This window comes from Dermacentor albipictus, unplaced genomic scaffold, assembly GCF_038994185.2.
Source record: "Dermacentor albipictus isolate Rhodes 1998 colony unplaced genomic scaffold, USDA_Dalb.pri_finalv2 scaffold_35, whole genome shotgun sequence".
NCBI classification, from domain to species: domain Eukaryota; kingdom Metazoa; phylum Arthropoda; class Arachnida; order Ixodida; family Ixodidae; genus Dermacentor; species Dermacentor albipictus.
Window position 1 is genome coordinate 1,000,164 of NW_027225589.1, and position 20,306 is coordinate 1,020,469.

At 42.1% G+C, this 20,306-nt stretch overlaps 1 long non-coding RNA gene across 1 annotated transcript; it reads left to right on the forward strand.

Moving 5' to 3' along the window:
* Positions 1–152: 152 nt before the first annotated feature.
* Positions 153–20,056, forward strand: LOC135897212 (uncharacterized). Its single transcript, XR_010562971.1, has 4 exons — positions 153–376; positions 2,123–2,210; positions 18,733–18,825; positions 19,296–20,056. It is a non-coding gene; the product is annotated as an uncharacterized lncRNA (long non-coding RNA).
* The last annotated feature ends 250 nt before the right edge of the window (positions 20,057–20,306 follow it).

The window sequence follows — 20,306 nt, forward strand, 5'->3', positions numbered from 1 at the left end:
TACGTTTTCGTGAGCGCAGTACACAATTTAAAGCCAAAAATGCACTGTGCGATGCTTGCGGGTGGGTGAGTCTTTGCAACTATATATTTACAAAGCCACCGAGCCCCACTGAGCGCATGCGAAACTGTTGTGTCGGCAGTTGGGATGGTTGGCGGCATCCTGGTTGCAATGACGCGTTCTGCAAGGATCTCTGTTACACGTGAGTCACACGATGGAACGCAGCATTTGACGTAGGCAAAGTTTGCGCCCGTTGCACGTCTGCCAAAATGAACACTCGCTAAAGTGAAGAAGAAAGTTCACAAGAGTTTTGCTAGCTGCTGAGAACAGCATACTCTGGCCGCAGCTGGAACGCCAAGCTAGCGAGAGAATTCCAGTGGTGAGTGCTCTAGTCCATTTTGTTGAATACCTGTTCGTTCAGGGAGACGTTTTCTCTGTCACCGATTTTCAATGTTTCCATGTTGATGTACTTTCCTTAGGACCTAAAGAAAACACTTCTTTTATATCCAGCATCACTGTTAGAATCGTGACATTTTTTTAAAAATTCTTGCTGTCCTATAATTTTCTCAGACGAGGAAAGCAAGCATTTGGCTGGTATCTTGCTATACAATTGTTTTACTTAAAACAAACATTTTCTTTGACAAACAAGAATCTTAAGCAAGAACTGAAATTACATCTATAAAACCCATAAATAGTATGTAATAGCTCAAATATAGTGTACTTTGTTCGATATTGTGCGCAAAAGTAGTGTCTTCTAGTTGTCTGGTGCCAATAGTCTTCGCCCGTATCTCGCTAAGAATGTAATAGTCTAATTTCAACCGGTCGGACTCTTCGTCGTCTAAGAATAATATTCAAAATCACGTAAACATAGTTACTTGCTCAAGATAACCTCATGGGCCGTCTGAAATTGGCTCTGAAAATTTGCAATATAACGTGAATAGAGAGCGTTTCAGTTTAATTTTAGGAACAGCCTCAAGTTCTTGGATAGTGTCTTCAAAAACAGAGAAGAAGGGGGCTTAGTGTCTTCTTTTTTGTAAGCAAACTTTATTGATTGAGCACGCAGTTTAATGACAAGAACAATTAGTAACTTGTGAATGTGGGCGTTCGGCACTCGCCCAATCGGTCACTCACGCTTAGCCACAACACATGCGTGGACCATGTGGGGATACTTTCCCATATTGTCGGACTACATAGAAATGGCCCTTGTGAACCTCCTCTGGCCTAAACCGGATACGGCGGCGCTACATTCAAACAGTGGGCCTTGACCCCGTGGGGCCACCAGACTACGATTCTCGGCTCTATGGAACCAATCATCGAGCACTATTGATGTATATCGCCAGTACCCACCTACATTTGCATATATATTAGTTTATGTTGTTGGGAAAGCTTTCGAAATAAAAAAAGAAAGTCCCCAAGAGTTCATATTTTTTTCTGGTGAGAGTACATTGATTCGTGGCAGCGATTTGAGTCGCCAAAAGACGACTTCAGATAAAACAAAACCTTCGATTAATTTGTACGGGAACTGTCATGTTCTTAACAATATGGGTAAAGCTTCAAATTTATTTTACGCGAAATCAGAACAGTGTCTATACCATAGAAGTGAAAGTGGGTGTTGCAAAACAAGTCTTAGAGCGTAAACTTTATTGTACGTCTGTTAGGAAACCAATACGGAAATCAGTCATTCAGCAAAAAGAGCCCAATAAAAGTTTGTGTGGATAAAATGAATTGCTTCTACATAAGACCAACCCAGTCAACGTTTCTTCATGTCAAGGACAGTTCAATTTTCATTTTTCATGATATGGGAATTAGTGATGAGTACAGTTGAGGTAACGAAAAGCTTTGTCATAATTTTATTTATACCTGTGAAAACCAATAGAAACCTTATTTCACTCTTGCCGCGTTACGCTCTTATTACGACACCCAACAACGCCACATCACAAGAACGACGTGTTGGAAAATTGTTTCCTATAGCGTTGAAAAATCTGAACCTATTAAGCACAATACTTATAAATTTATCTAATTATTTCTGGTATGTTATGTGTCACCAGCCATAATTGCACTAATTGTAGCTCTTTTACTTCGTACAGCATTTAAGAGCCATGTTTGATGAGTAAAAATGTTGCAGGTTGAAAACAGCATTATGCATTCAGTGACCAGCTTTGTTGTGGTCTTCTCCGTGGTAATGATTGTTGCTACCGCAACCAACGAAACAGGTAAACAGCCCTTGACTTTCTTGGCGGCGTAAATAAATATAGACAGCCGTTACTCCAGTGATATTGTTGAGGACATAGGCACCCTGGAGAGGTTGCTTCTTCAGGCAATGTTTATATTTAGAATTATTCATGTACCTCTCTCTCTCTCTCTCTCTATATATATATATATATATATATATATATATATATATATATATATATATATATACATATATATATATATACATATATATATATATATATATATTTAAGTTCATCCAGCAGTCGCTGGCGCATTTGTCTTGCTTCGCGTCCGTGAGTAAACTTAAAGCTTGCTTTTTTGGAGTACAGTGAACATCTCAAGGTGTCATTGCTAATTGTATTAATATTCATCAATTCCTTCAGATTCACCACTTGCTTCTTGTGGAGTTGAAGGACTAATTTATTCTATTGAAGGTAAAATGTTCGTGTTCGGAACTCCCTTTAACTTGAGTTTTACCGCTGCTAACAAAATATATATGGAATGAAGTCATCACCAATAATCGGCAGCACATATCGCTTCTTAAACTTTGCTGAAATGAAGGTCACCGATCAATTGCCTGCTGCCTAAAATTCAGCGGGAACGGTGTAACAAAGGAGCTCCTAAGAAACTTAAGTGATGCAGCTTTTGATTTTTGATAAAACACGAATTTTAAGAGTGCGAAAAGTTTGTCGATGTCTCTGTACAGTGTAGTGCCCAAAACGTTTTTTTTTTCTATTCGAAATTATTATTCCTCCGACTTCATTTTAAAGAGGAGCTTTCATTTTGATCATTACTGGACATTACTGACCATCGCCGCTTCTGGCCATCGTCTTACCGAATGGCTGGTATACAGGGCAGCAGTCTGTTAATAAATCAGCTTATGCATAACCTTTACAGATGTACCACCCTCTACCCTTGCTCGTTCACAAATTGCACTATGAAACAATAAATGATACTTAAATACACTAACTGCAACGAATGTAAGGTTTCCAGCTCGCAGTTCCTTTAATGAACCGTGCATTTCGTGCAAAGATTTCGTGCATTTCTTTTCGAGGGATTTAACCCGTCCCTTCGATCGGTTTCTTGCTTACCAAAATTGGCAAATCCTGAACACATCAGCGCATGCACCTTCTTGTAAGCATCAAGTTACACATGTGCGGGAGATCGCAAAAAAGTTTTTTATTTATTTTGTTGTCGAGTACTTTGCACATTCCATCTGAATCAGCGCACTACATTTAGTAGGCAATATCGCTTCCGCTATTACCCGTTGACCAATGAAAAATTGGGTCATTTGATGTTTGATGAATGCAATGAGTGTATACTGTGTTCCATAGAAGTGACCTTGATAATTCTGCATGACTGTCAATGTATTATCGCGTTAGCCGGTCTAATCTGATTCAATTCGCTTCAATCTATTTTACAACTAAACTTAACATATATTTTTCTTTCACAAAAGGACTAACTCGATCAAGGTATTGTACTGCGTTGTTCGCTATTATAAGAAAGTTTATCGGTGACATTTCCTTAAGCTCTTTATTGCTGTATGCCTACTACATACTAAAGGTAAACAGAAAGAATAATTTGGAATAGACGTCGCATTTATTGTTCAGTTCTTGCACGCTTGTTGCCTTTCTCATAAGAACATGAATGGGTGAAATCGGTAGCCTATGTGACACCAACTTCTACGGTGTGTTCATGAAGTTATTTTCCGTGACACTCGATACAAATATCTCAGCATAAGGGTAATTCGAGGATAACAGTATCAATGAACGCAAAAACATTGTTATTTTGTGCTAATTTTTGTTCGGGTGTCTTTTCTTTGCACAGACTGCGTCTTTACTGACGTGGATTTAGATGGTGCTCTGACAAGTGTTATCACTCAGCTATCGAAGAAGGAAGAGTATGAAAGCATGAAGAGCATCGGCTCATACTCAGATATTTTAGATGTTGAGTGCTGCAGCTTGCGGGGCCTCCAGCGCCTTCGCCAGTATGGACCACTGCTTCCTTACTGCGTGAATGGCACACGCAAATTTCAGGTCGACCTGGTCCACGATGGTCCCATTGAGATGATGATCACTTGGTTGTGGCACGGGGAAAGCGGAGGAACACTGACACTCGGCACGCTATTATCGCGCTTTGCCCTGCAATTTGTTGTTTTCGAACAGCCACCTGGGAAAACAATCGCCCTTAGGTTGGAAAATCCTCCCACTCCTGTTGCCACAGAAATGACTTACGTCTATGTTGGAGGTGCTGGGGAAAGCGTACGAGCTGTGGTTGCATTCTGGAACAAACTTCTGCCCTCCGTGACGCAAAGTGTTTGGAACAAGTATTTCTTTGGACATTTGCGTGACGCCATCGAGGACGTTCAACTCGGTTTCTTTCATTCACCATTCACATGAAGAAGACATTTCACAAGAGGACAGCATAGCTGAGTACCATGAGCATACCGAATTTGAAGCGTGAACTTTATGAACCGTGTGCTAGAAACGCCAGGGAACGCACGAGGTGCCGCACATGGCATTTCACTTCTACGACATCTTCGCAACGGTCGAAAAAGCAATGTGAACAGCCAGCGAATTTCGGGCTTTGTAATAGTTTCGAAGCATGATCTATGTCTACCGTTTCTATTGTTGACTGTCGTGACGTGCTGCAGATAAGCGGCCAGCAGTGCAAAATCATCAGTATACAATTAGATGCTCATATCTTTTTAAGTGCGGAGGTCGTGCTATATTTTACGTATGTATGAACCAAACTACACCTGTGTAACGAGCATAAAATACTGACAAATAAAGCTTTCTCTATGCCAAATAAAAAATGCAGTCGAAGGCTGTAAATTAGAATTACCTCTCTCGATATAAATTTTGCAAAACGATAGACTGAGCAGCAGGACTCACGTAATTCTTTTATCAGCGCTTAGGTAACAAATAGCGCAAGCATCTGCGACAGGAGAGGGTCCACCACTACCACACTGTGAACGCACGAAAATATCTTTTAAAACCCACACAATATTTTGTATTATGCACAGTGGACATGCAGTCGCTCTTGACTTGTAGCGTATAGAAAATGTGTTGTTCAGAAGCCTCTGAAAAGTAAAAATTATCAAGCAAGCAGTTATATCTTGTCCTAAGGGAATCGATAAATTTGGGTCTTTTGCACGTTTTAGTTGGGAGGGGATATGTCGGAAGCTGCATTTTGTCAGCTCGAGGCACCTATTCCCACAAAACCGAGTTAGTATTTGTATTGCACCATAATGGCCACCGAACGCCAACTGTCGGTATTATACGCATGTTGCACCATATGAGATGTCTCGGGATCTGACAGCTTTGATCTTGTATATTAGTTATTTTGTGTCGCGTTTCTTTGCTACCTGTTACGACGCAGTCCATCGCCGATGCCTACAGTGCATCTCGCCTTCTCGGCTCACCACAGCTTCCCTTAGACACTTACATTGTGCATTACATCTACACAATCTAAAGATCGAAATGGGGAAGGGTGTTGAAAATAAAAAGCAGTGAACGAAGTGCAGACCTACTGGCATTGTTATGTGTTCAACTACACGCCGTTGTCATTTCGTTGTGCTCACGGTGCAATCGGTTAACCGTCGACGTCGCATTGTCGTGATTGCGCTGTTATCCCGCTGGCTCTGTGACGCTGTGAGTTTCTTCGTGCCGTCACTAATATATTTTTTTTAAGAATAATTATATTTTTTCACTCAGAAAAATAAAAGCACAGTAACAATATATACACCAGGAGCTTCCAAACCTCATGGCTGTAAGGGGACCTCCTCTTCAAATTAGAAAGACCAAAACAAATCTGGTTAGAGCAAACGCAGCAAAGTTGTAAAGATGTAGCAAATAATTACACATGACAGCAAATGAACTGAAAAATTATATATCATTATACCGAATTGTGTTTTCAACAAATAAAAAGTAACAAAATAATACAGGTTATCGCAAATACAGCAAAGAGGTAGAATTGTTAAAATATAATAATGCAAGAAAACAAGTAAACTGAAAACAGGGCATAAGGCTGTACAGAATTGCATCTTGTAGCGAATCAAAAAAACAAATAAGGGGAAGTGAAATGTGGCCAAGAGGCAGGGTTTTAACAAGCACTGAGATTTGTGAACAAGTGGACTGAGATATGGTGAAATATATAATTGTTTACAGATAATGAAGCATACTGAACATGTTAAATTTCACCACAGCAATCACAAGTTAAGTAATTATGAGAATAAATGCTTTTTAAAGCTGCCATTACTTGGCGACAGCTTTATGTCCATTGGAATACAGTTGCAGAAAGACATCGGTGTGAACGCAGAAGAGAATTTACCAAAATTAATTCTGATTTTAGGTAATAAGAAGTTGTTAGGTAATGGAAATCAAGTTTTGGTATTATTAGCTAGTTGTTTAAGGTTCAAAATTATTTGGGGAATGTTTGAGTGAAGGGAATTATAGATAACGATTGCCATGTTGAATTGAAATATTTTATGAATTGTGAGAATGCGATTGTCATGGAAAAGAGCAGATACACTAGATCGGAGTGACTGGAAAATAATAATGCGGATGTCCTGGTTCTGGACGTATTGTAAACAAACAAGATGAGACCTTTATGTGCTGCCCCAAGTCGCAATACGGTAGGTGAAGTGACTGTGAATGAATGCATGATAAAGAAAAAGCAAGGTTGGTAGAATAAAGTATGGACGTGCTTCTATAAGAATCCGAATACCATATCCAAATTTTTGCTTTAGATTGGGAATATGGGTAATATACTTGAAGTTGGAATCGAGGACCACCCCCTAAAAACGACAATGACTAGAAGGTGACCATCGATAGCTAAGGTCAGAACATTTATTACTTTCTTTTTAAGGGGTTGAAATATCATGAAGACTGTTTTGCTGGGGTAATTTCTAAAGAGTTACGACGACACCAGCGAATAATATTTTCCAAATCGGTATTGAGCTTAGAAGTAAGGCTAATAATATATGTGTCAGCCGTTAGAATCGTAGTGTCGTCCGCATAGAGATCAGTTTCACACAACGAAATATGGGCAGTTAGGTCATTATAGTAGAGAGGGAAGAGCAACGGGCCTAACATAGACCCTGAGGAACTCCCACATCAATTAATTTGAAGTTAAAAATATGATTAGAAATGCTAACAGCATGTTGTCTGTGGTTTAATAATGGTGAACAAATTCCAGTGCTGGTCCTACTACACCGATTGCGTTTAATTTAGTAATTAAAATATTATGAAGAATTGAATCAAACGCTTTGCTGAGGTCACTAACCACTGCTCCAATTTACCTTCGTCGAAGTGGTGCTCAATTCGATCAGTGAATGAAAGAAGCGCAAGGTTAGTAGAGTAACCTGCACGAAAGCAAACTTCGTGGTGCAAGGCATGTCAATTTTTTTTACTTAGTTAGATGCTTTTCGAAACATTTCTCGATAATTTTGTTAACATGGATAATGTACCAATATGGCGATAGTTAGAAATCAACCTCCTATCGCCTTTTTTAAATACAGGGACTATTTTGGCTTTCTTAAGTTTAGGTGAAAATACACCGCATTTAAATAAAAGGGTAATTTGATAAGAAAATGGGTCAGCAACAATATCAACAACATAATTTTAGGTGCACTGGTTGTATTTCATCAGGACCTGCACTTGTTAGCTTTAGTTCTTGTTTGACATTGTATATTTCATCCGGAATGGCAGGATACGACAAAAAAGGATTGTAGTTGTCTCTGGGGCGTTGCTATAGGACTGGTAGGAAGGGGCTTATTATTATCAGAAAAGAAATTATTCAATTCATTTGAGATGTCTGATGGGTTTCGATACGTACCACTAGAGCTTGAAATCTCACTTTTTGGTGAGTCTTTTGAGTTTCTGTTCAAAAAAGAATGAAATAGCTTCCACTGTTCAGTGATACCTCCAGCTTCGTCAATTTTAATTTTATAGTACTTCTTTTTCTGATCTTTCTAAAATTCGTTTAGAACATTCTTGTAGCGAGCATATCGCTTCTGTAGTTTGAAGTTAAATGGGCAACGTTCAGTCTTTTTTTTTTGTAGATATTCTCTTTCTTGCGCATGCACACTAGCAAGCCATCTGTGATCCACGGGTTTTGGGGTGCTGGATATTTCTTGTGACATCGAACAAAAGTGGTTGCATCATGCACACCTTGCTGTACGGATGAGAGGATGAGAGCGTACGAAACCTAGCTCAGCATTTGATTCAGATTTTATCAGATTTCATCACATATTGTTCAGATTTTTAAAAGAAATGGAATCCATCAATTGAACTTTGTTAAACAAGGACTTTTGGAAAGAACGCTCAGCGCTTGGTGAGGCATGACACAAGCAACAAAAGATGGAATAGTAGTCTGTAATGTCGAGTGGTATTACCCCACACTCATCACATGATATGTAGTGAGATTAAATATGGCCAATACGCGTGCTTGAGCCGCCTGTGAAACATCGTGTCGGCATTGAAAGCAGCTGTTCATAACCAAAGCCTGTAAAGCAATTAGAATATTCAACCATGTTATGATCGGATTCATCCAGAAGGTTCATGTTTATATCTAGCATAATAACAACGACTTTTTTTCTATCGCAAAATATCTTGTCTAGGCTTTCGTATAGTGCAAAGCAGAACTCTCAGACTGATGGTGATGGCGATCGATGTACGCAAGCTAAAATGGTTTTTTGAGCACCAGATAGTGTGTTTGTCATCAATTTCAATATTAACAGATACAGTGTTTTCAGCTCGGAGGGAGAGGTCATACCGACGTTTGTATATTGTAGAAGATGATACAAAAATTGCAGAACCACCGTGACAGATTGATTGTCGGTGACAGCACTCTGGTGAGTAATGTGGTAAACAGCATAAGTTTTTATCGTCATGTGGTAGCCACGTCTCAGACACAAAGGTGAAGGAAAAGTGGTAGTCAAGGGATGCTAGGTAAGCATGAATGTCGTCACAATGTTTTCTGAGACTGCCTGCATTAAAGTGGATAGCAGATAAACCTGGGCCTTAAAAGAAACGTTGAAGACATTTTGTCGCGTAATACATGTTAAAGTGTTATGAAGTTTAGCTTGCAATAGTTGATTGCCAGAGATCAACTAGGTCACCTGACTAAACACGGAAAGGTCTGTGTCCTTTGTGATGCGGAATACTCGATGGTCAGCCGACTTTCTCATCTGGATATGGCAATTATTCATCCACAGATACATCCATCTACGTTCCCGCTTTAACTTCAACGCTTTAGCAAACAGCAATTTTTTTCCAGCGTCATGTGGTCGTTTACATAAACAGGGCAACTTTACGATCTATCAAAGCTTCCCTGGCACCCGATGAATGATGTAAACGTCGCTATCCGAGATGCGACCATCAATATTCCCCTTACAGCTTTTACAATTGCCGCGCAGTCATCTCAATGTGTACACAGCATGTCCTTAAAGTTAGTGTTGTTTAACCGAGAGTACTGCTCAACTTTCGACTCTTTTGTTGTTAAGGTTTCATTCTGTGATTGCAGAGTTTCGTTAAGGGTGCTTAGGCGCTCATTTTCTGAGTTCACTCTCTCGACAAGAGAATTCAGTATATGAAAACTTGAGACCATGCTGCTGATTTCGGCCTTCATTGCACTAATTTCAGGCTCTGTTGATGAAATTCTTGGTTCCGTTTTCCCAAACAGTTTTTCAACTACTTCATCAAGTTCGCCTTCAGACCACGCCTCAAGCAGCTGTATTCTCTTACCTAGTTCAGCAACAATTGGTATCGCAAGAGATACAAGGTATCACTGAGACAGGTCAAAACACTGGCAGCAGCAGTTGCGCCAATCTAGTTATGAATATGTGGCAAAAAAGAAGAGAAACACCACCAACCTGCAAAGGGAAGAAAACTCGCTTACGCCCACAATCCTCCAGCTCTAAGTGCTGCTGCCAAATGAAGCCGGACAGACGCCAGCACCACTTTTTAAAGCCCTGTCGTAGGCGATGGTCCGAAGGTTACGTTGGTCAAGCGCGCGCAGTAGCCACAGATAGACCAGATTCGTTGAACTGGTCAGAAACGCGCGCTCCAGTGGTGCAGGTAAGACGGGGGCGTGACGCCGCTTGGGTGAATAGTTGGGTGAATGTTGGATGGTCTCCAAAGGTAAGAAAGCTCGTTTACGCCTGCATTCCTCCAGCCGCAAGTGCTGCTACTACTATTGCCATTCTATTGCCAATAAAAGGTGTTTCTCACGCCACCGCGTCGTTTTATTCATGTTGGCATGCGGTTTACGAAAACAAGATGCGATATCGTACCACCATCATCAAGCATCGTTATTGGTGTCAGCAGAACAATTCAAAACAATTGCTGGGGCATGGACTGATTTATTTCCTTGCTCCTAATAAGCTGTTCGTTTAATTTAACAATTAGCTTAGATGAAATATGCGATTGTTTGGTTTGAGTTCAATTTCCGTTTTATTCTCTTAACGAATGAATGAAAGCATTTGTCACGCGACACTGTCACGTGTCGAGTGACAGTGTCACTGAGTGTCACTGACAGTGACACTGACACTGAAAGCACTGTCACGGTGACATCGCAATCGCATTCATCTATTTTTCCGAGACAAAGCTATGAACTGTCCTTCCTTCAAGCGCCCGTCCATTCATTGTCTGAACTGTTAAAGACCGTTTACGTCAGTGACTAACATTGTGTCTTGATGAGTCCATCTCTTTGAGGTCAGCTTAGGACTAAAAAAAATGATGATGTCCACCCCCGTCACTCCTTCGCTCGCACTTCAAGTAATCAGTCTCAGGAAGCCGTCTTATAAGAGCCTGCACTCTGACCACCCAAGTGGCAGAAATAATTTACCGTTTGTCCAGCTGAATCAAACAATGAAATAGTACATCATTCATATAAAATATTTAGTCATGTCACTGGTACCTCTAAAGCGCACACACGTGCTATTTTATAAAACATGGTACACAGCGGTTCAGTGATGGAATTTCAACGCTAACCTGTTAGAACTGATAGGCCGTTACACACAAACGTGTAGAAAATGCAGGGATGGTTGCCATATAAGCGTCTACCCGCTGAGAACCAATCTTTCTGTGTCCTAAGAACACAGATTTTAAGACCTAATATTGTAGCAACGTGTACCTGTTAGTTCGACACACTGGTGACTGCTCTAACGCGCAAGAATAGGGCTTGATAATTGGTACAAGAACTTCCACTTGACACATACTCTGAGAGCGATGACATCAATGTGCGCGGTTCGAAGACCACTATATGCAATGTTAGTTCTAGGAAGAAATGCGTTGTGTACCTGCAGTACACATTGTTGAGAACATGCTGGCCCGTAGAGGGTGCCTGATCGTGATCTTCGTGAATACTCTGTAGGCGGCACAAACGAAGTATACGCGGCAATATTGATGATGCACCTAAATCGTCTTGTGCGGAACTGCACCAAGATTTAAGAGACAACCAGCAACAATGCCAAAAGCAATGAAGCTTTTACTTTGAACAACTACTTCTCAACAACAATTCCTCAATGTTTAATGCGAATTTTTTTTTTGTCTTCCTCCATGGACCATCAGGTAAGTGGGCAGGTTACTATCTCATCAACTTTGAGGTTTCTTAAACAAAAATGTAAATCCTTCTCCTGCGGGGACCAAACTCCCAAACCAAACTCCCTCACATCTAGAACCAAATGATATTACGATTAGGCGCCAAATATATGCAAGGAATGAGCGAATACTAAACTTCTACACTGTGCTTCGCCCTTGGAACCTACTTTTGTTTTTAAGATATGCCACATTGCATCGCCTTCGGGGTCGTCGTAGCTTACCAGTGCACCACTTTCGGGATCCGTCTCGATTGTAATGAATGGGTTCTAACGTTTCGTCTCGTGCGTACAAGAAACCAGTCGTCATGCCGCTGTTGCCGTGCAGTCGCCATACTCCGTGTGGGCACTCCTCCAACACCCCCTACCGAAACACACACGCCCGCCCGCAGGCAAACTGATCGCCTGTCCTTAGTATATTAAGTAATCTGAGATCAATGTTTCTTACGCCAAACGATGCCATAGCCGCCTTCCTGCCGAGAGCCTTCCACAACTTTCATTTTCACAATGCGGAGGGGCTGCTATTCTTTTACATAGCACTCTGTGTGATTTAAAATTATATATATATTATTGTGTCTTCCCTACTATTTCCTTGTTACATTCCTAAACTTATGATAACCATATATTTCTATCACTCCTTCCTTCTTTGTGAAAAACACGTTCGTTTAGCATGCATAGACCGCAATTTTACCTCACAATGCCTCACAATGTCGTAGCCTCCCTGTCTCCAGAAAAATAATTAAGGTAGTTTAGAGGACCCTAATATTTCGGAGGCACTTTCATGTACAGAAGATTGCTTGCAGTATGTACGACCTCAAATTGTGGCAAAGAAACGCTAGGTCCACTCCGGAGGCTTGTTAGCGCCTTTATAATTGCGGCGGATGCGACAGCGCGCTAGCTGAGCACCACTCTTGCAGGAAATGTTCCTATCACTAAGATTATCGCGCAGACCACGCAAAGTTCAAGAGCACGCAGTGGAAAAACGAAGAAAACAAAACATTTGCCGGCAGCTTTTGCCATAAGATATTGTTTCTCGCACTATAAAATTGCGTCTTTATTCTGTCTAAAGCTCCTTTCGCGTGTGAAGCTTGCTCTGCCTTGAAGCCTTTGAAATTATTGAGGAACGTCACATCTGCGCTTAGTAAGTACTGCCACTTGGATTTATGCATGCAGCTCGGCGTCTCCTATTCGCTCGACAATGCGTTATCCATGACAATTAGACGCTGTTGTCCGTGTGGAAAATAACTACTTGTCACTGGTGGAAAAAGTATATAGATCAATGTCTGCGGGACTATGCCTGTAGAAGTACGCACAGTGCACTTTTCATTCAGTCCGTCAAGTTACCGCATCAGTCAATGCTTAAGGGTTGCCACAGTGCGAATAAAAAAAATGATCCGAGGTCATCTGCACCGAACGATGTAGCCAATGTAGCAAAAAACGATGTAGACAAGCTTGTCTCGTTGGTTTGTACTTGCAGGCTTAACAAGAGTACATTTTTGTAAGGGCAAACTACAGACACATTTATTTCTATGTGTACTCTATGCTTTGAATAAGCTTTTGTTCGCTGTTCAAATTTCTCTAGCGTCTAGCTTACTTCTCTTGTGTCAGGTCTGCCCTTGGTGAACCTACAAATTTCTGTATGTTTTGCTTTTCTCAAGTCACGCTGCCTATATCACCAGCGACAACTGTTACTAAGGGACTTATGTAGTCAGTACCAAACTGACAATATTTTCTACTTCCTGCAGCTAAGTTTCTGTCTTTTAATCTGCGCTTTGATGATTTTCTAATGCGCGTAGATATGTTATTGTCCTGTTGCAGCGAACGTTGCTGTAGCCTGTCCTGTATGCCGTGATTGTGCCACTATTTGCAGAGCAACAAAACTTTATACTAACATACGTTACCAATCGCCCGGTGCTTGGAGCGATGCAAGCGCACATAATTGTGAAGTGCACTGTAAAAAAAAAACGAATTATATTCATTTGCTCCATGACGTGCGCAACAATACTCCATTTTTAAGTGGCATTTGCCAAGTTTTTCTTCGTGAAACTCAGCGAGAGGAAAATTAAGGTGTATAGAGAATAAACCGGATTCAACAACTTCATATTAGGATAATTCATATCAAATGGTGATAATTATTTGACCACATTTTTCAATATCCTTCCTTTTAAGCGGAAAATGCTTTTAGATACCGTTGTCGGCAAACAGCGAGTGACCTCGAGAAAAGAGCCAGAGCCGTTATCCGGGCACTGAAATGAGAACATACGGGCAACTCGCGAGGACAAAACGACGTCGTCCGGCCTACCACTCAAGACCGCATTACATAAGCTAGTTCCTTTCCAAACAAGTTAGAGAAATATTCCTTCCGAATTCTTCCAAATGTTTTTTCACAATATCCCTCAAGTTTTAACTTGTAGGAAGCTGAAGTTTTATTTGGCATTTCCAATAGGCGGCATCCGAAAACCAGATACAGGGCACTATACAGCATATTTTGGCGCTGAGACAGGATTGCCTGTGTCTTTTGAACACAAGTGGCCCATGAGTTCAACGGCGTGTCCAGCGCGCCGGCTCCGCCGGTAGCATTCGGCTCGCCGTAGATGGCTGTTTAACCGAGACGAGGCTTGCAATAAGGTTCTGTCTTTGGCAGGAAACTATGCCGTTCATATGGACCAGTGCGCAGTATGGCGTGGTGCGGTGTGGTAAAGTGGTTGATGCAGGACATCTACTTTACGAATGTGTCTATAGATTCATCGCCAAACAGTCAGCATTTCCCGTAGCCATATTATCCTTGTTCTTAATCTTCTTTTGATTACCGGAGAGCCAGAATCTATTTAAGATCCAGCGAAAGCAAAAAGCAGTGACACGTCTACGAAAGGAAGCAGTTGGCTACAGTGTGGAAGAAGAGCAAACAAGCGCGGTCGCTTTATTATGTGAGCCAATATTTTCTAACATTGGCAAATAACGTCGTTCTTGCATGAAAAGTGCAACCAAGCAACTAATGGAATTATATATTACTCTTCGTCACTGCATTTTATTTCTGTCCTTAAACAGCAGTTTTCTGAAACAGCGAAACAGCTGGCATCTCTTATTGCTACTGACCCATTGCAATCGTGCTAATAATATCAATCACCACTGAAGAAATTCTGCGCTGTACATTACATATTGTAAGGAAGCAGCTCGCTGCTTTTTTAAAGAAAATTAGAATGTGAAGAAAAACAGTGAAGAAGAAACTAGGAATTGGCAAGAATCAGATGTATGCGTTAAGAGACAAAGCCGGCAATATCATTACTAATATGGATGAGATAGTACAAGTGGCTGAGGAGTTCTACAGAGATTTATACAGTGCCAGTGCCACGGACGATAATGACGATAATGGAAGAGAAAATAGTCTAGAGGAATTCGAAATCCCACAGGTAACGCCGGAAGAAGTAAACAAAGCCTTGGGAGATATGCAAAGGGGGAAGGCAGCTGGGGAGGATCAGGTAACAGCAGATTTGTTGAAGGATGGTGGGCAGATTGTTCTAGAGAAACTGGCCACCCTGTATACGCAATGCCTCATAACGTCGAGCGTACCGGAATCTTGGAAAAACGCTAACATAATCCTAATTCAAAATAAAGGGGACACCAAAGACTTGAAAAATTATAGACCAATCAGCTTACTGTCCGTTGCCTACAAACTATTTACTAAGGTAATCTCAAATAGAATCAGGAACACCTTAGACTTCTGTCAAGCAAAGGACCAGGCAGGATTCCGTAAAGGCTACTCAACAATAGATCATATTCACACTATCAATCAGGTGATAGAGAAATGTGCGGAATATAACCAACCCTTATATATAGCTTTCATTGATTATGAGAAAGCATTTGATTCTGTCGAAACCTCAGCAGTCATGGAGGCATTACGGAATCAGGGTGTAGACGAGCCATATGTAAAAATACTGAAAAATATCTATAGCGGCTCCACAGCCACCGTAGTCCTCCATAAAGAAAGCAACAAAATCCCAATAAAGAAAGGCGTCAGGCAGGGAGATACGATCTCTCCAATGCTCTTCACAGCGTGTTTACAGGAGGTATTCAGAGACCTGGATTGGGAAGAATTGGGGATAAAAGTTAATGGAGAATACCTTAGTAACTTGCGATTCGCTGATGATATTGCCTTGCTTAGTAACTCAGGGGACCAACTGCAATGCATGCTCACTGACCTGGAAAGGCAAAGCAGAAGAGTGGGTCTAAAAATTAATCTGCAGAAAACTAAAGTAATGTTTAACAGTTTCGGAAGAGAACAGCAATTTACAATAGGCAGCGAGACACTGGAAGTCGTAAGGGAATACACCTACTTGGGGCAGGTAGTGACGGCGGATCCGGATCATGAGACAGAAATAATCAGAAGAATAAGAATGGGCTGGGGTGCGTTTGGCAGACATTCTCAGATCATGAACAGCAGGTTGCCATTATCCCTCAAGAGAAAAGTGTATAATAGCTGTGTCTTACCAGTACTCACCTACGGGGCAGAAACCTGGAGGCTTACGAAAAGGGCTCTACTCAAATTGAGGACGACGCAACGAGCTATGGAAAGAAGAATGATAGGTGTAACGTTAAGGTATAAGAAAAGAGCAGATTGGGTGAGGGAACAAACGCGAGTTAATGACATCTTAGTTGAAATCAAGAAAAAGAAATGGGCATGGGCAGGACATGTAATGAGGAGGGAAGATAACCGATGGTCATTAAGGGTTACGGACTGGATCCCAAGGGAAGGGAAGCGTAGCAGGGGGCGGCAGAAAGTTAGGTGGGCGGATGAGATTAATAAGTTTGCAGGCACGGCATGGCCACAATTAGTACATGACCGGGGTTGTTGGAGAAGCATTGGAGAGGCCTTTGCCCTGCAGTGGGCTCAACCAGGCTGATGATGATGATGAGGAATCATTGGGAGAGCCCGAGTCCTTCCGGTTTTGAATGGCTTGAGCTCTCTCAAGGTGCAGTTTGACGATTTCAATACCCATTTCACAGATGTTTCCTCTGTACTTGTATCTGAGCTTGGTCATTCCCGCTTTCGCCGCTGTCTTCGTTCCCGACGGGTCGAGCAGGTGCTTGAGAATCTTCTACGTCTTGCACGTGTTGATGTAGCCGTCCATGACGTCGCATACCTCGTCCTTATTCTGACTGCATAATTGGGCGCAGTGTGTTTCGATGTTTTTGGTCCACGATTTTGCGCCTTAGATTTCTATTGTGTTTTTGCCCTTGCAGACGTTTCTGGATGGGTTCCTTGGCTTGACTTTTTGGCTGTCGTCTCTAGGGAGCCTGCGCACCTTGCTTGCTCGTGAACTCTTGTTGACTATGCTCTTCCCGCTTTTGCATGTCGGGCTTCTCCAGAGAGTGTTGCTTGTCCGCCTCTTGGGTAGCGTTGGCGTGGCTCTTTCTTTTGTGCGTAACTTCGATCCATCCATCCGGGTTGCCATCCTCGGCTTGGCTTGCGGGATCGTTTCTTTCATTCCGGGACTTGGTATTCACGGATTCTGCTTTCTGCCTCCTCTGCCTCCATTTCGCAAGTGCTTCCGATACTCTGGTTCACACTGCGACACCATTTAGCGCCCTGCCGGGGGCTGGGAAGGGTCTGCTATAGGCCGAGTCGGCGTCAAGCTTAGCTGTGTTTCTTATCTAGACCAGTTAAGCTTAGACGTGTTTTGACAAATCTTCGAAAAATGTCGCTCACCCCGGCTCTCGGTGTCCCTTGGTTCGGATCGATCGGCTCTATCCGTTGGTGGTCGGTTTTCAGGTATGTGGCTCGATAATCCTGCGTAAAACATTCATAAAGGCAGAGCCGTCGCGAAGCGCATCCGCAGCGCTGGTACTTCTTCTTCCCCAGTAGAGATAAATATGACAAAAAAGGCAAACGTTTAGTACGTCGACAATAAGTGGTGAACAAATTCGCCAAGAAATCTCCGTTCAAAGTCGCGGCCTCTTGTATAGATCAATCACCCTAGAATAGAGCAAATGCGTGTATGGCCATTTCATGCATGGTAGCTAGCTTAGGTACTGGCCTTTGGGATTTTTTTTCCTCCAACTTAAGTCTAGTCCTCTGAATGACCAAGTGAGAGAGGCTAGCTCGCAGAACAAATTTTTGATTGCCACCAAAGTATGAACAAGTCTGCGAGTGTGTGAATGCTGCGAAAAACGAAAGACAGTAAAGGAGAGCGTAATATACATTTTACATTTCTCGACAACGTCAGATAAAACCACAAATATGTCTGGTAACGCATGTATGTCTTACGATGTATATGTACTTTTATTGCGAATCTTCCTCGACTATGAAAGAAAGTATATGAAAAAGCTTCGCTGAATGAACCGTAGCATCGGTTCGTTTGCGAGATAGTGTGTGTAATAAACAAATGTTGCAGCATACCTTACCGACACTTCTGAATCATTTGTACTGCTACGAGAATATTGATTTATCTAATATTTCTCTGAAAGAATTGCCCCAAATGTTCGTGTAGTTTTGTACTGTACAAGTACAATGTACTGCGTACTGAACGTGCATGTCTCATTCTCTGTACCGAATGTACGTGTTTTTTTGTTTTTTTTTGTTTTTCTCATCACGTTTTGTTTGTTGTTGTACTCCGCCGCCGTCAATGCTGCACTGTAAGAGGAAGCCAGGACCTCTCAAGCTGTCTATACAGCTTTTTCCCTGGCTGTCCTCGCAACACCAGTTGCGGAAATAAACCTTCAACCTTCAACCTTCAACCTTCAACCTAATATAATCGAGGGGTCATTCCCACAGTCTTATTAATTTGATGTTTTTGCGAACTTGAGGAATACGCATGCACTTAGGCTACATATCTGTTTAATAACCATATTCGTGCCACGATTATATGACTCCAATTCATAGCCTCTGCCTTTTACTTGCATATTTGCATATTTACTTGCAGGTTAGGAAAGAACCATGCTTTTAGCGTGCACTTTGGTCGTGATGTTGGGTCTCGGAGCACAAGTTACCGCTACGACCAAGAATGACAGCAAAGGTATGATTAAGCGCACTGATATTGGGACGTTCAAAGTATTACTAGTGCGATATCAGTTTAGCTTTTGTACCAGCATATCAACCAATCGTGGCTCTTTTTTAGAGGCGAAAATTCAAAATGTCTTGGTTGGAAAGAGGAGTAAAATGTGTCAACGTATAATTAACGGACGCGGTCCTCTCCTGAGCTGTCTTTCGCCTTTCATCGCAGGTTTGGTGGAAGAGAAAATGCCTCATTTTGGGCACATCTTAGGTGGCGGCACCACATGTATTCTTGGCCAGTAGGAGTGATAAAGTAATATCCAAAAATTACTTGCTCACAAAACGGACAGTAACTGTTTTATTTTTCAGCTCCTCACAGTCATTAAATAGTAGTCTATAAGTTGTCAAAGTCCCAACAAGGCTCTTATGAAACTAATCCATGCAGAGTCAAAACCGTCAACTTTATTTCACACTCTCGTTTCTTTCATACAGGGTGTGACTTCTCCGGCATAGACGTGGACCCCTTTATGACAAGAATTCTTGCTCTGCTACCTTCGAACTACTCCATCAAGCCCGCCGACTTTAGGCCGTTCATCCCTGGACTTGAGATCGGCAGCCTGAGACTGAGTGGCTTCGATAAAATCCTCCGTTACGGGCCGTTGGTTCCTTACTGCGTGGATGGTAGGCACATGCTGCAAGTGGACCTGATCAACAACGGTGACGTCAACATGATCTCGCGCTGGAAATCTTGCTCCGGGGACGAAGGGGAGATTCATTTCCGCAACTCATTCTCACGTCTTACAGTTCAGTTCCACGTGCTCACTCATCCCACCGCGCGGGCCTTTTCATTCGACTTTGAGGATGCAGTAGTAGTTCCCGTGAGTTCGGGTTATCCTTACCTTGTAATCGAAGGCGCAGGTGAGGGCGTAAGCACAGCAAGCAGATGGCTCAGCAAAATTTTCCCCGCTGAGGTTACGAAGGTGTGGACCGATAACTTCCATACGCACTTCGGTGCCGCTTTGCGCGACGCTGTGCGCGGTACCTTTTCGGGAGGGCCTAGACCTGCGCTTTACTACGAACGACTCCATTAATGTCGTGAACGACAGTTCTTGACTTGCAGTTTGTGGAATACAACAGTCCTTCCTCCCAAGTGGCCTGTTTGTGTTATTTCCTTCTTCTATATAAAGTATATTGTATGAAAAAACCGATTGTATCTAAAAAATAAAATAAAATATATAAAATAAAAGAAACTTATTGCACCTTGGTTTTACCTCAAGGTGGGGTGGCGTTGCTGTCAGACGGGTGTTGATTTATGAGTGCACACCGTCACCCGCCGTGGTTGCTCAGTGGCTATGGTGTTGGGCTGCTGAGCACGAGGTCGCGAGATCGAATCCCGGCCACGGCGGCCGCATTTCGATGGGGGCGAATTGCGAAAACACCCGTGTACTTAGATTTAGGTGCACGTTAAGAACCCCAGGTGGTCAAAATTTCCGGAGTCCTCCA